General features: G+C 42.2%; 1 non-coding gene across 1 annotated transcript; it reads left to right on the forward strand.

The window, feature by feature from the left end:
• The first annotated feature begins 9155 nt into the window (after window positions 1–9155).
• On the forward strand, window positions 9156–9290 carry LOC123326570. Its single transcript, XR_006541186.1, has one exon. It is a non-coding gene; the product is annotated as a small nucleolar RNA SNORA70 (small nucleolar RNA).
• The last annotated feature ends 3855 nt before the right edge of the window (window positions 9291–13145 follow it).

The raw sequence follows: 13145 nt of genomic DNA on the forward strand, positions 1-13145 counted from the left end.
GCTGAACCACCCAGGCACCTGTAGAGAGTCCATATTATATCAGCTTCTGGTTGTAAGAATTATGAAATGATTCCTTGGGCTTTCCAACCCCTTCTTTGGAGGAAGCAATGCAATCAGATCTTATTTTATACAGAAGCACAGGGTCAAGAGGGCCAAAATTGCCAAAACTAGTCAGTGAACATCTCTGACTTGGCAATGCTTTTTAGGGGAATTGGCAGCAGTAAGGGAATCAAAAAGCCTAAAATCCCAAAGGCAAACACAGGCAGCAACCTCTTTGACCTCAGCTGCAGCAAATTCTTCCTAGAAACATCACCAAAGGCAAGGCAAGCAAGGGCAAAAATGAACTTTTGGGACTTCATCAAAATAAAAAGCTTTTGCACAGCAAAAGAAACAGTCAACAAAACCAAAAGACAACCAGTAGAATGGGAGAAGATATTTGCAAATGACGTATCAGATAAAGGGCTAATATCCAAAATCTATAAAGAACTTATTAAACTCAACACCCAAAGAACAAATGATCCAATCAAGAAATGGACAGAAGACATGAACAGACATTTTTCCAAAGAAGACCTCCAAATGGCCAACAGACACATGGAAAAGTGCTCAACATCGCTCCACATCAGGGAAATTCAAAATCAAAACCTCAATGAGCTACCACCTCACACCAGTCAGAATGGCTAAAATTAACAAGTCAGGAAACGACAGATGTTGGCAGGGATGCTAGAAAGGGGAACCCTCCTACACTGTTGGTAGGAATGCAAGCTGGTGCAGCCACTCTGGAAAACAGGATGGAGGTTCCTCAAAAAGTTGAAAATAGAGCTACCCTACGACCCAGCAATTGCACTACTGGGTATTTACCACAAAGATACAAATGTAGGGATCCGAAGGGGTACATGCACCCCGATGTTTATAGCAGCAATGTCCACAATAGCCAAACTATGGAAAGAGCCAAGATGCCCATCGACAGATGAATGGATAAAGAAGATGTGGTATACATATACAATGGAATATTATGCAGCCATCAAAAGGAATGAAATTTTGCCATTTGCAACGACGTGGATGGAACTGGAGGGTATTATACTGAGCGAAATAAGTCAATCAGAGAAAGATACATATCATATGTCCTCACTGATATGAGGAATTCTTAATCTCAGGAAACTGAGGGTTGCTGGAGTGGTGGGGGGTGGGAGGGATGGGGTAGCTGGGTGATAGACATTGGGGATGTGCTATGTATGTGCTATGGTGAGCACTGTGAATTGTGTAAGACTGTTGAATCACAGACCTGTACCTCTGAAACAAATAATACATTATATGTTAAAAAAAGAAGAAGAAGAAGAAGAAGATAGCAGGAAGGGAAAAATGAAGGAGGGGAAATCGGAGGGGGACACGAACCATGAGAGACTATGGACTCTGAGAAACAAACTGAGGGTTCTAGAGGGGAGGGGGGGATGGGTTAGCCTGGTGATGGGTATTGAAGAGTGCACATACTGAGTGGAGCCCTGGGTGTTATATGCAAACAATGAATTGTGGAACACTACATCAAAAACTAATGATGTAGGGCCCCTGGGTGGCTCAGTTGGTTAAGCAACTGCCTTCGGCTCAGGTCATGATCCTGGAGTCCCAGGATCCAGTCCCGCATCGGGCTCCCTGCTCGGCAGGGAGCCTGCTTCTCCCTCTGACCCTCCCCCCTCTCATGTGCTCTCATTCTCTCTGTCTCAAATAAATAAATAAAATCTTTAAAAAAAAAAAACTAATGATGTACGGTGATTAACAACATAATAAAAAAGGGGAAAAAAAAGCCTAGGTTGTGGACCAACACAAATATCATTTACCTAATAAGCAATGATCAAAGTTCTTGTTTAGTTTTAAAGCTATGAAAGTAGGTGATGAAGTCCCCCCCCCGCCCCACCATATCACTAAGATTATTTAGTCTGACTTTAAAGCAGTACAGGGGCGCCTGGCTGGTTCAGTTGGGAGAGCCCTGCTTTTTGCTCAAAACCCTTAATGCTCCTCTAGGTCTGTTCTGTGATCAGAGACCTGATGGCCTGGGCAGCTCTGGCCTTCATCACTGGGACCTTGTTCACACTGTCAGTGCCATAGTGTCCCAGCAGGGAAGGGCATCCTGGCCTTTTCTTAGTCCACCTTGTCAAGGTCCTGATACTTGAGCTCTGGAGTCCCTGGCTTTCCAAGGCTGCTGCCTGTGACTGATGGAGGAGGAGTCGTGGTATAGGGTTCTTGAGGACCTCATCGTGCCTGACTGCCTAGCAGTACATCCCGATGGGGGAAGGGCATCTTGCCTAGAAGCCTGCTAGGCTCAAGAGCAGGTCTTTTAGGTTCTCTCAAAGCCATTGAAAGACTGGGATCCAGGTGCTTTAACTAGATAGACTTTAGGAGCTGAGTTTGTGTCCCCACAGTGGAATGATGTGGCCATCATGCTGAGAAACATGGAACAGTGTCCAGCTGCTGCAAATTAGCAAAGCTTCCCTGAAAAGTCTGCCCAGAGGTTGCTGTTTCTCCACCATTTTGGAGCTGCCTGAGGCCTGAGCTCTACCGCTGAGGACTTCTGAGACCCAAATCTGTGGGAAGTGGTGCAGTTGCATCCCAGTGATGGTATACTGGATGTGTCTGAGCCTCAGGCACTGATCGATAAGGGCCGGCTGCCGCAAGTCTCAGACTCCAGTATTATCCCCTGCCCTTTAGGAGCTAAGTGACATTGGGCAAGACACAATCTCTCTAAGCTTCAATTTCCTTGTCTGAAAAATGAGGATAAAATACTTGTTTTGTCTACTTCACAGAGAGGTTTCTTGTAACATCAAATAATCCTTATTCTTCCTGGCTTTATGAGGCACTGGAGGCATCAGATAAGTGTGTGAAATAAAAGGAAATGTGGGTGAAAATATTTTGTCAAGGTTAAAGGGGCACACAAGTGTAGACATCACTGCTTGTGACTTTTTAATAGTGAATATGGGCTAAAATGTCATCATTTTTATGTTCAGTGAGAATCAACCAACAGTTTCGAGGCTCTGCTTTTGTATGTGAGCCTTTGGGAAAGAGTGGTAAGTCACACACAAGCACCTTAAGCCTGGAAAGGCAATTTTTGTGTGGTGAGCTCCAAAAAAATTAGAAGCCAGTGTCCTTTCACTGTGGCTCTTTTCCCCTAAGACTCACACTTCGATTCTTGCTAATCTACTTCTCATTGGAAATGTGTAAAGGAAAGAATGTGGGTCCCCTAGCTCAGGGCTGGAGATAATTGGCAGAACACAAGAGGAGAGTCTGTGATCAGGGGAGGGTATAGAAGAGAAAAAGAGGGACCTGGGAATTGGAGAGAAGAAAAGACAATGTACAAGGAAAATCAATCCTCCTGATTGTGGCATGTAGAGAGAAGGGACTAAGCTATAAAAATGGAAAGTGGGGACCTCAGATTCAATCAATCAGATGCCATGTGGACATAGCTTTAAAAAATGAGGCTATTATCGCTCAAGTTCATTTGACAGAGCTTACATGTAAGAGTTCAGTGATGATCACTCTTGTCCACAATCATAAAATAAGGTGCCAAAGTGATTTATCACTCCTCTCTTCTGATATACCCCAACTTTAAGAAGCATCTATAAATTTGGATTTCACCTTTAAAAACCCTTATGTTATTGTAAATGAGCCCAGTATCTGGCACACAGTAGGCATTCAATAAGTATTTGCTAAATAAATGAACTGAAAGGATGTAGACCTACTTATGTTAATTTGTTGTCATGGAGTTGGAGGGTTCAAGGCTGGAAAAGAATACATTGCCCTCCTTACCCTTTTATTTCCTTAAACAAACATGAGACTCTCAATTAAGACTCCTCCAGTCTTTGTAGATAACTTAATAGCTGGTGCTCATTTAATGATTGTTGTGTTAGGCACTATGCTAAGAAGTTCACGTGATCTCAGTCAATCAATGTAAGTGAGAACATAATTACCCAACTTTAAGGATGGGAAAAGTAAAATTCAGGGAGGCTACCTTTAGAAAAGTGAAGTCACTCCACAAAGGTCCCACAGCTGGTAAGTTGAGATCAAGTTAACCGATTGCATATGGTTGTCCTTAATAATTTTATTTTAGTAGAAGGACACTAGGAAGTGGAACGAGAATTGTAACTACCCTTTTCTAGGTGCTTAGGGCCAGAGGAAAGTGTGTATAGAGGGTAAGCTATCATTAAAACCTGGACACTTACCTGTTGGCAGTGACCTTAGGAATAGATGGAGGAGGGGCACCTGGGTGACTCCATCAGTTAAGTGTCTGCCTTAGGCTCAGGTCATGATCTCAGGGTCCTGGGATTGAGCCCTGTGTCAGGATCTCTGCTCAGCAGGGAGCCTGCTTCTCCCTCTCCCTCTGCCCCGTCCCCTGCTCGTGCTCTTGCTCTCAAATAAATAAACAAAATCTTTAAAAAAAATAGATGGAGTGACTAGGGCAGAGACTTTCCAATGCTTTTGATGCAACCAAAGTAAGAAATGCACACACACATAATCATACACACATACAATCTCACAATCATGCACACACAATCTCACACAGGCACAATCACACAATTACACATACATACATACGTACATAACTGAAATAAAACTTTCATTAAGCAACGCTTACTGTTACTATGTGTCTCACTTCTCCTTCCCTTCCATTCTATTCTACTACAGTATTTTTCTTAGTTGGCACACAATGTTACATTAGTTTCAGGTGTACAACAGTGAGTCAACAACTCAGTACACTAAGGCTGTGCTCACCACAGGTGTAGCTCCCATCAGTCACCATGCAATACCATCACAGTATCATTGACTCTATTCCCTATGCTGTAACTTTTATCCCCGTGACTTAGTCATTCCATAACTGGAAGCCTGTGTTTCCCACTCCCCGTCACCTATTTTCCCAGCCCCCAGTTCCCTCCTCTCTGGCAGCCATCAGTTTGCTCTCTGTATCTATAAGTCTAATTCTGCTTTTGGCTTGTTTATTCATTTGTTTTGCTTTTTAGATTCCACATAATGAGCGAAATCATATGGTATTTGTCTGACTTATTTCACTTAGCATTATACCCTCTAGGCCTATCCATGTTGTTGCAAATGACAAGATTTCATTCTTTTTATGGCTGCATAATATTCCTCTGTGTGTGTGTGTGTGTGTGTGTACCACATCTTTTTTTATCCAGTCATCTATCAGTGGACACTTGGGTTGCTTCCATATCTTGGCTATTGTAGATAATGCTGCAATAAACATAGGGGTGCATATATCTTTTCAAATTAAGGTTTTCATTTTCTTTGGGTAAATACCCAGTAGTGGAATTACCAGATCATATGGTACTTCTATTATTTTTTAATGTTTTATTTATTTGAGAGCAAGAGAGCATAAGCAGGGAGAGTGGAAGATGGAGAGGGAGAAGCAGGCTCCCCGCTAAGCAGGGAGCCTGATGTGGGGCTCGATCCCAGGACCCTGGTATCGTGAGCTGAGCCAAAGGCAGACGCTTAACTGACTGAACAACCCAGGCACCCTGATACTTCTATTTTTAATTTTTTGAGGAACCTCCATTCTGTTTTACTTTCTTACGCTATATACAAAAATAAACTCAAGATGGATTCAAGACCTAAATGTGAGACCTGAAGCCATGAAACTCCTAGAAGAGAACATAGGCAGCTATTTCTTAGACATCAGCTGTAGCAACATTTTTCTAGCTATGTCTCCTAAGGCAAGGGAAACAAAAGCAAGAATAAACTATTGGGACTTCATCACAATAAAAAGCTTCTGTACAGCAAAGGAAACTATCAACAAAACAAAAAGACAACCTACTGAAGAGAAGATATTTGCAAAGATATATTCAATAAGGGGTTAATATCTAAAATACATAACTTATACAACTCAATGTCAAAAACCCCCACATAATCTGATTAAAAATGGACAGAGGACCTGAATAGACATTTTTCCAAAAAAGACACACAGATGGCCAACAGACACATGAAAAGACACTCAACATCACGAATCACTGGAGAAAATCCAATCAAAACCGCAATGAGATAACACCTTACATGTGTCAGGATGACTAGAATCAAAGACCAGAAATCACAAGTGTTGGTGAGGATGTGGAGAAAAAGGAACCCTTGTGCACTGTTGGTGGGAATGTAAATTAGTGCAACCACTGGAAAACAGTATGGAGGTTCCTCAAAACATTAAAAATAGAAATACCTACTTCAGTATATTAAGTGCTGGTTGGGACACACTTAATTGACCTCACATGCACTCCTAAGTTCTGATCTGCCAGTTTGAAAACCACTGAGCTAGAAGGTAATAAAGGTGATAGAAGGGGTACAGACTTTTGATTCATTCACACAGGGTAGGGCTTGAATCCCAGGCTGCTGTTATGTTAACTGTGTGGGCTAAATCAAGTGCCCTCTTCTTTGAACTTTAGTTTCTCATCCACAAAATGGGGATAATAATACCTACCTCAAAGGTTATTGAGAATGGCAAGCATGAACATGGGCACCTACACTGGTACCTAGTATCTCTCAGAAGTATGATGATAGCGGTTTGATGAGGCATTCAAAAATGAAGAGTGCCAGGGTGCCTGGATGGCTCAGTTAGGTAAGTGTTTGATTCTTGATCTCAGCTCAGGTCTTGATCTCAAGGTCATGAGTTCAAGCCCCACTTTGTGCTCCATGCTGGGCATAGAGACTACTTAAAAAAAAAAAATCGAGTTCTGGCCCTGGCACTAGCCAGCTGTGTGAGCTTAAGTAAGTAATGTCTCTAAACTTCTAAATCACATCATCTCTCTAAGCTTCATTTACTCACCTGTAAAAAATTGGAGGAATAGTAATACCTACCTCATGTGATTTTTTGAGAATTAAGTGTAATCATATACACGTAAAGCCCTCACCACAATACCTGGTGCTTAGGAAGTGCTCAATAAATTATTGGCTTTATTAGCTCTTCAACAAATACATCTATTATTGTCCTGGAACCCTCTAGACTAGGTTACAATATTTTGACAAGACAAACTCAGGATTTTGTGTGTGTGTGTGTGTGTGTAATCAAAACTGCTCTTTATTTTGCTCATCAGTATTCTCTAGAGGCCAAATCAAACTTGGCTGCAGCAAAGGAAATCATTTTTGTAAAAAAGGTTAGATCCAAATTGGATTCCCTCTCCTCATTCTTCTTTGAAAGTATTTCCACAAAATCCAATCTTTGGCTTGACATTAGAGGCCTTCTTTCAGTTTGAGTAGACTTTACCAAAAAAAAAAAAAGGAAAAACAGAACAAAACAAAAAAACCCCATGACTCTACACACCAAGTAGTGGGGAGTGGGTTTAATTTTTTGAGTTCAGCTAAAGAATGCTATTGCATGGTCTCCTGCCTAAAGCCTTCCTTTTTCCCACTTGTGTGAGGCAGCCTTTAAGATGGCCTCTAATGATCAAAACCTCATGGTATTCATACTCTGTGTAAACACTCCTCCTGTTGAGTGTGGGCTGTACTTAGTGACTTACTTCTAACTAAGAAGATAAGGTAGAAGTCTCAATGTAGGACTCAGAGAGTCGGTCATAAAAGGCAGTGTGGCACCACCTCTCTCCTCTCATTCCTTGCTCTGGGAGAAGCCAGCTGCCATGTTGGGAGTAGCCCCACGGAGAGGCCCATGTGATGAGGAAGTAAAGCCCTCCTGTTAATAGCCATGTAGGTGAGATTGGAAGCTGAATCCTGCAGCCCCTTCAGATGACTACAGCCATAGCCGGTAGTTTGACTATGACTTTACCAGAGATGCTGAGCCAGAACGACCCAGCTAAGCTGCTCCCGGATTCATAACTCTCAGAAACCGTGAGATGCTAACTGTTGTTTCAAGCTGCTAAGTTTTGGGGATGGTTTGGTAGGTAGGAATAGATCGTGAATATACTGCCCTTGAATCTTGCTTCCCACAGCCTCTCAGTGTCAGGTCAGTTAGTTCATTATTCATTCATTCGTTCCCTCATTCATGCCATGAATGTTTATGAACTCCTTGCTACTTGTCGGGCAGTGTAACTACCTTCAGATCCTCACTTCGAGGAGCCTACAGTCTAGTGGTGGAAATACTATGCGCAGACCAACAGTGGAAGTGCTGGGTGCATGTGAAATGCCACCCATGTGGTTTTGCGAGAGGGCTCTGGGGACTCGGAGGAGGGAATGAGAACTTCCAGCTTGACCAAAAGAAAGGGGGATAGAAGTAAGAGATGGCACTTGACTTAAGCCTTGACACCAAGGTGTGATGGCTTTGTCATGCGTCAGCTTGGCTAGGCTGAACTACATTCCCCAGAATTCCCTTTCTTCTATGTTCCGGTTTAGGGTGAGGCGCGAGGGAGATTCGGAAGCGGCAGCCATTTTGTAGCACACACCTGTCACTGCTGATCTGCTAACTCGTTGGTGTGAGGCAGCACCGAGCCTGTGATTGCTCTACCTTGCCCTGCATCCTCCTTTGGCTTTCCTGACTCCTGGGCCAGGCACGTACATTTAGCTCTGTGATAAAGGGCTTTGGTTTCTGAGGAATAGTCTCCTCAGCAAGGTGAGAGGCAAGAGCAGACTAGGTTTTTTTTTTTTTTTTTTTAAAGATTTTATTTATTTATTTGCGAGAGAGAGAATGAGAGACAGAGAGCATGAGAGGGAGGAGGGTCAGAGGGAGAAGCAGACTCCCTGCCGAGCAGGGAGCCCGATGCGGGAATCGATCCTGGGACTCCAGGATCATGACCTGAGCCGAAGGCAGTCGCTTAACCAACTGAGCCACCCAGGCGCCCCGAGCGGGCTAGGTTTTGATTGTTCCTTGTGCCTGGGGTGCCAGCCTTCCTGACTGCCTGCCACGTGGATTTAGGCTCCAGGCTCAGATGACCGTCTTCTAGAGACTGCTTCACCAACTCCCACAGTTGTGGAAGCTAGTTCTCTGTGACGTACGTGAGGTACAAGGTGAGGAGGTGAAAGAGATGATTCAAGGCAGAAGGCACACTGTGAACAAAAACGCAGAAGGGAAAACGTAGGACTAATACAATTCTTAACCACTGACACACCCTTGGTACCCTTTCGTTACTGAATTATGGAGACTAAGGGGATGTCTGAGTGGATCTTGAGGTGCTTAAGAGCATTTGGGCCATCAAAGATGTGACTATTTCCCAACTGGAACGAAAGTGTTTTCTACTTTAATAACTTGTGCTCTTTCCACATGGGGGCCCAGTGTACAATGGCTACAAACGGTAGTCCCCTTGATAGTGTATGCAGCCTGCTGATTGAATGGGTTGCCCCAAAAGATCTTGGAGACAGCCTTTTCAGCAGACATTGATGTCTGACCTCATGCTATCCCCAGTCCAGGCTCCAAACAGTTATGTGGGGTGCCTTTGGAAAGCACCAGGGTGCAGTGGCCAGGATCCATGTTCGCCAAGTCTTCATGTCCTTCTGTATCCACCTGCAGAACAAGGAGCATGTGATTGAGGCTCTATGCAGGGCCAAGTTCAAGTTCCCTGACTGCCAGAAGATCCACATTTCCAAGAAGCAGGGCTTTCCTAAGTTTAATGTGGATGAATTTGGAGACAAGGTGGCTGAAAAGCAGCTTATCCCCAGTGGCTGTGGGGTCAAATATATTCCTAGTCATGGCCCCCTGGACAAATGGCAGGCTCTGCACTCATGAGAACCTCGGCCCTACTCCCTTCTTATTCATGCCCACCAATAAATCCTACTTCCTGTCAAAAAAATTTTTTTTAACAACTTGTACCATCACATTGATGCATTCCAGCTGAATGCCAGCTCTGAAGAAAATATGCAAGGGGAGTGCAATGAAGAACAAATTGTTTAGTGTGACTGGAACATTGGCTGGCTTGGTGTGTGCCTGTAGTTTTCAACCCCAGTTACTCAAGTCAGTGAAACTGATTTAACCTGTTGTGTCTTATGTGGCTATAGTCAAAATAGCTATTAAAATGGTTCCATGGAGAAATGCAACTTAATCCAATTATAGGAGACCAGGACCCTATCCCTTTACTGAATGAGGGATCAGAAAACAGGAATTTTAGCCTCTATTCTGCCACTGACACACTGTGATCTGGCAAGTCACTTACCACAACTCATCCTGAAGCCAGAATGTGGTGACTTGACTTAGGCTTTTCTCTCTGCAATTTTCTGGAGATCTGGAATGCTTTTCCATTCCTTAAAACTATAGCCACTAGTCCCTTCAACTCTGGAGTCAAGACAAATTTCACTCAAAAAGCTTGCTTTGTACTTTCCTGCCTTGAAACCACAATTTTACTCCTACAATTCCTTGTTATGAGTTGCCTTTTTCTCTCTCTAGATAACATCACAACTCTAAGTTTATCCCTCCTTTTGAGTGACTTGATCTCTCGGCAAATTATTTACGAGGTATTTCTTTTATACCTCATAAGGTCCCCCGGTACTTAGAAATCTGTATACAGCAGGTGCCTATTAAATACTTAAATATTCCTATATCATTTGGTAAGTTTTCCAGTTCCAAAGGAAAGTCAAGCAGGACATTCTAAACTAAAATATTTAAGGGTTTTGGATTGCGTACAGCTCTGTGTTGTCTCTGCCTCGCTTCCACTAGCATGAATAATTAAGAATAGAGTTGGACCCCTGTGTGTGCATGCCCATAATAGCATTTGTGTGCATATAATAACGGTGTATAAATTAACTTCTTTTGCTCCAAATGAAAAGGCAGCCTTGTTCAATGATGAGTAAGTATGAATACAAAGAGCATTTCAGCATCCTCAGAGCCATTAATATCTCTTGGATAATATCTCAAACTATAAGAAATTAGTATTTGCTATTCAAGAGAAATTCAAATCATAAACAAAATATATATATATATGTAGTCAACCCTGAGATACTGAACAGAAAGGACTATAACCAAAAATCTTAAGGCTTTTGAAATGACTATGAGGCAACTTTTCCTTCTTTAGCCTGGAAATTTTCCCAAAAAGTGAGGTAGGTTTTTCACTTCTACTTGCCTTGTTTTTGTATTTAGGAAATATATATTTAATTGAATTTGAATACGCTTGCTGCAACCATGGGTGAAAAAAAATTAACATATACACTTAGCATGACCTTGTGAAGCAAACAAAGCAGAACAGAATAAGAATTATTCATCCTCATTCTATTTCCCTGGAATAAATCCTAGGTTGGTCCACTGTCATTAAACCATTTTTCAATAATAGTTCATCTGCCAGCATTAGCGTGAATAAATTTCTCCTCACAGTATAGGAAGCAATTCACCACTTTCTTTATCTTAAGCATATCCAATCCTTCAACAAGTTCACTTGTCCACTTGTCCACTTACACATACAACTAGGTATATATAGCTCCTAATTCTTAGCAAACTTCTCATTCCTCAATACAAAAATGTCTCCATCTACCCCAGTAGATTTAGTCAGAATTGGTCTTCTGAGTCCATATTTTGCCTCCTGTAGATTTCCTTTCATAAAGAGCATCACAGAAGCTTTATTCATTAGCATTCTGAGTTGGTCCTCTAACGTGGGGGTAGCTCTAATGCAATTTATATTCAGTTCATCCCATGCTTCTAGTTCTTTACATCAAGCCCCCCTATTTGTGCTGAGGATAAGGGAGCCAATTGGAAAAGGTTTTGAACCCTTGGCAATTTCACCGTAAAATACACCAAAATGCTATAATCTGTATGCAATCTTCATTAAGAATTTCTACCACCTGCTTGCTGAAGCCACAGCACAGCTCCACTCATAATCACCATGCAGGGGGCAGCATTAGTTAATGTCATTAGACAAATGTTGAGATCTTCTTTTGCATGTTCATTAGCACCAGGTGGGAAGAAACTGCTAGATCCAGGCGTGGAACTTTGGGGGCTAACTCGGGCTTATACATTATTTAATCAGCCAACTTTTTGAGCATCCACGAAAAACCAAAAAGGCTAGACTACCAGTAATTTTCTGTTGTTTTTTCCAGGTATGTTAGGGACAGTGTCAATTTTCAGCTTCACTGAGGGTGATCTGTAGGAGCTGTGTGGGCATTGAGCAAATCACTTAACCTCTGTGCCTCAGATTCCTGGTCTATAAAATAGGGATGATAATTTTATCTACCTCCTGGGGTTGGTTTGAGGATTAAATGAGTTCATACAGATAAAGCACTTTGAACAGAGCCTGGCGAGCTATTATCATCTTCTTCCTCCTCATCTTTGTTTTGCTAACTCTGCTTTACGCTGTTCCTTTAAACCTGGGGACCCCACAGTGCCAAAATGGGGAGGCAGGGAGTGATTGGACCCTGAGGCTCTGAAGAAGCACAGCAGCTTCTCTTTTTTTTTTTTTTTTTTTTTTTTTCTTGTTTAACCTTCATTCTTGGGGCACTTCCTAAATGCCAGTCACTATGCTAAGCTCTTCACAGACATTTTCTCATGTAAACCTCAAAACAAGCCCAAAAGGAGAGACACTACTGTAATTTCCATTTTATAGATGAGGACATTGGGGTTTGGAGAAGTTAATTTGCTTATACAATTAAGCTCCACAGTCTCTAAGAAGTGGATGGCTTTCTTATATGTCATATTAACTTTGCTTTAGAGGTTATAGTCACCTCAAGACTAGTTATGATGAGAACTTTGAGAGCTGAAAGGACCTTTGCCCTTGATGTAATCCACATGAAGGAGTTAAGGCTCGGAGAAGTCAAGGACTTCACCCAAGGTCACACAGCCAGTTGTGACCAGCTGTGACCCAGGACTTGAGCAGGGATCCCTGCCCCTACAATGCACTGCTTTTCATCTTCATGTTGTTTTACATAATTAATAGAGCTCTTCAAGTGTGCAAATACTTAAAAGTATGCATTCCTCTCAGGGCATGAGTTTCTTCAGCATGGAAATCATATACTTAAATGGAAAATTAACTGAAGGGAGAAAAGAAATACTTGGGAGAGGTTTTTTTTTTTTATTTAAAATTAAACACAATTGCTTTAAGTGAGCAACATCTTAAAAGATGGTATTAAAGTCCTACCCCAGAAGCCACAAATATGATAATAAAAGGTTTACAGTGCTTGTTATACTAGACATTCTTCAGTTCCATGTTTCCTGTGTTTTTAACTAGCGTGGAACTGAGGGAATTAAGTATTCTTTCAGTTTCTCTTAAGCCTTTTCCTGCTTTAAACCTGAATTCCTGGGG

This window comes from Neomonachus schauinslandi, chromosome 13 (genome assembly GCF_002201575.2).
Source record: "Neomonachus schauinslandi chromosome 13, ASM220157v2, whole genome shotgun sequence".
NCBI lineage: Eukaryota > Metazoa > Chordata > Mammalia > Carnivora > Phocidae > Neomonachus > Neomonachus schauinslandi.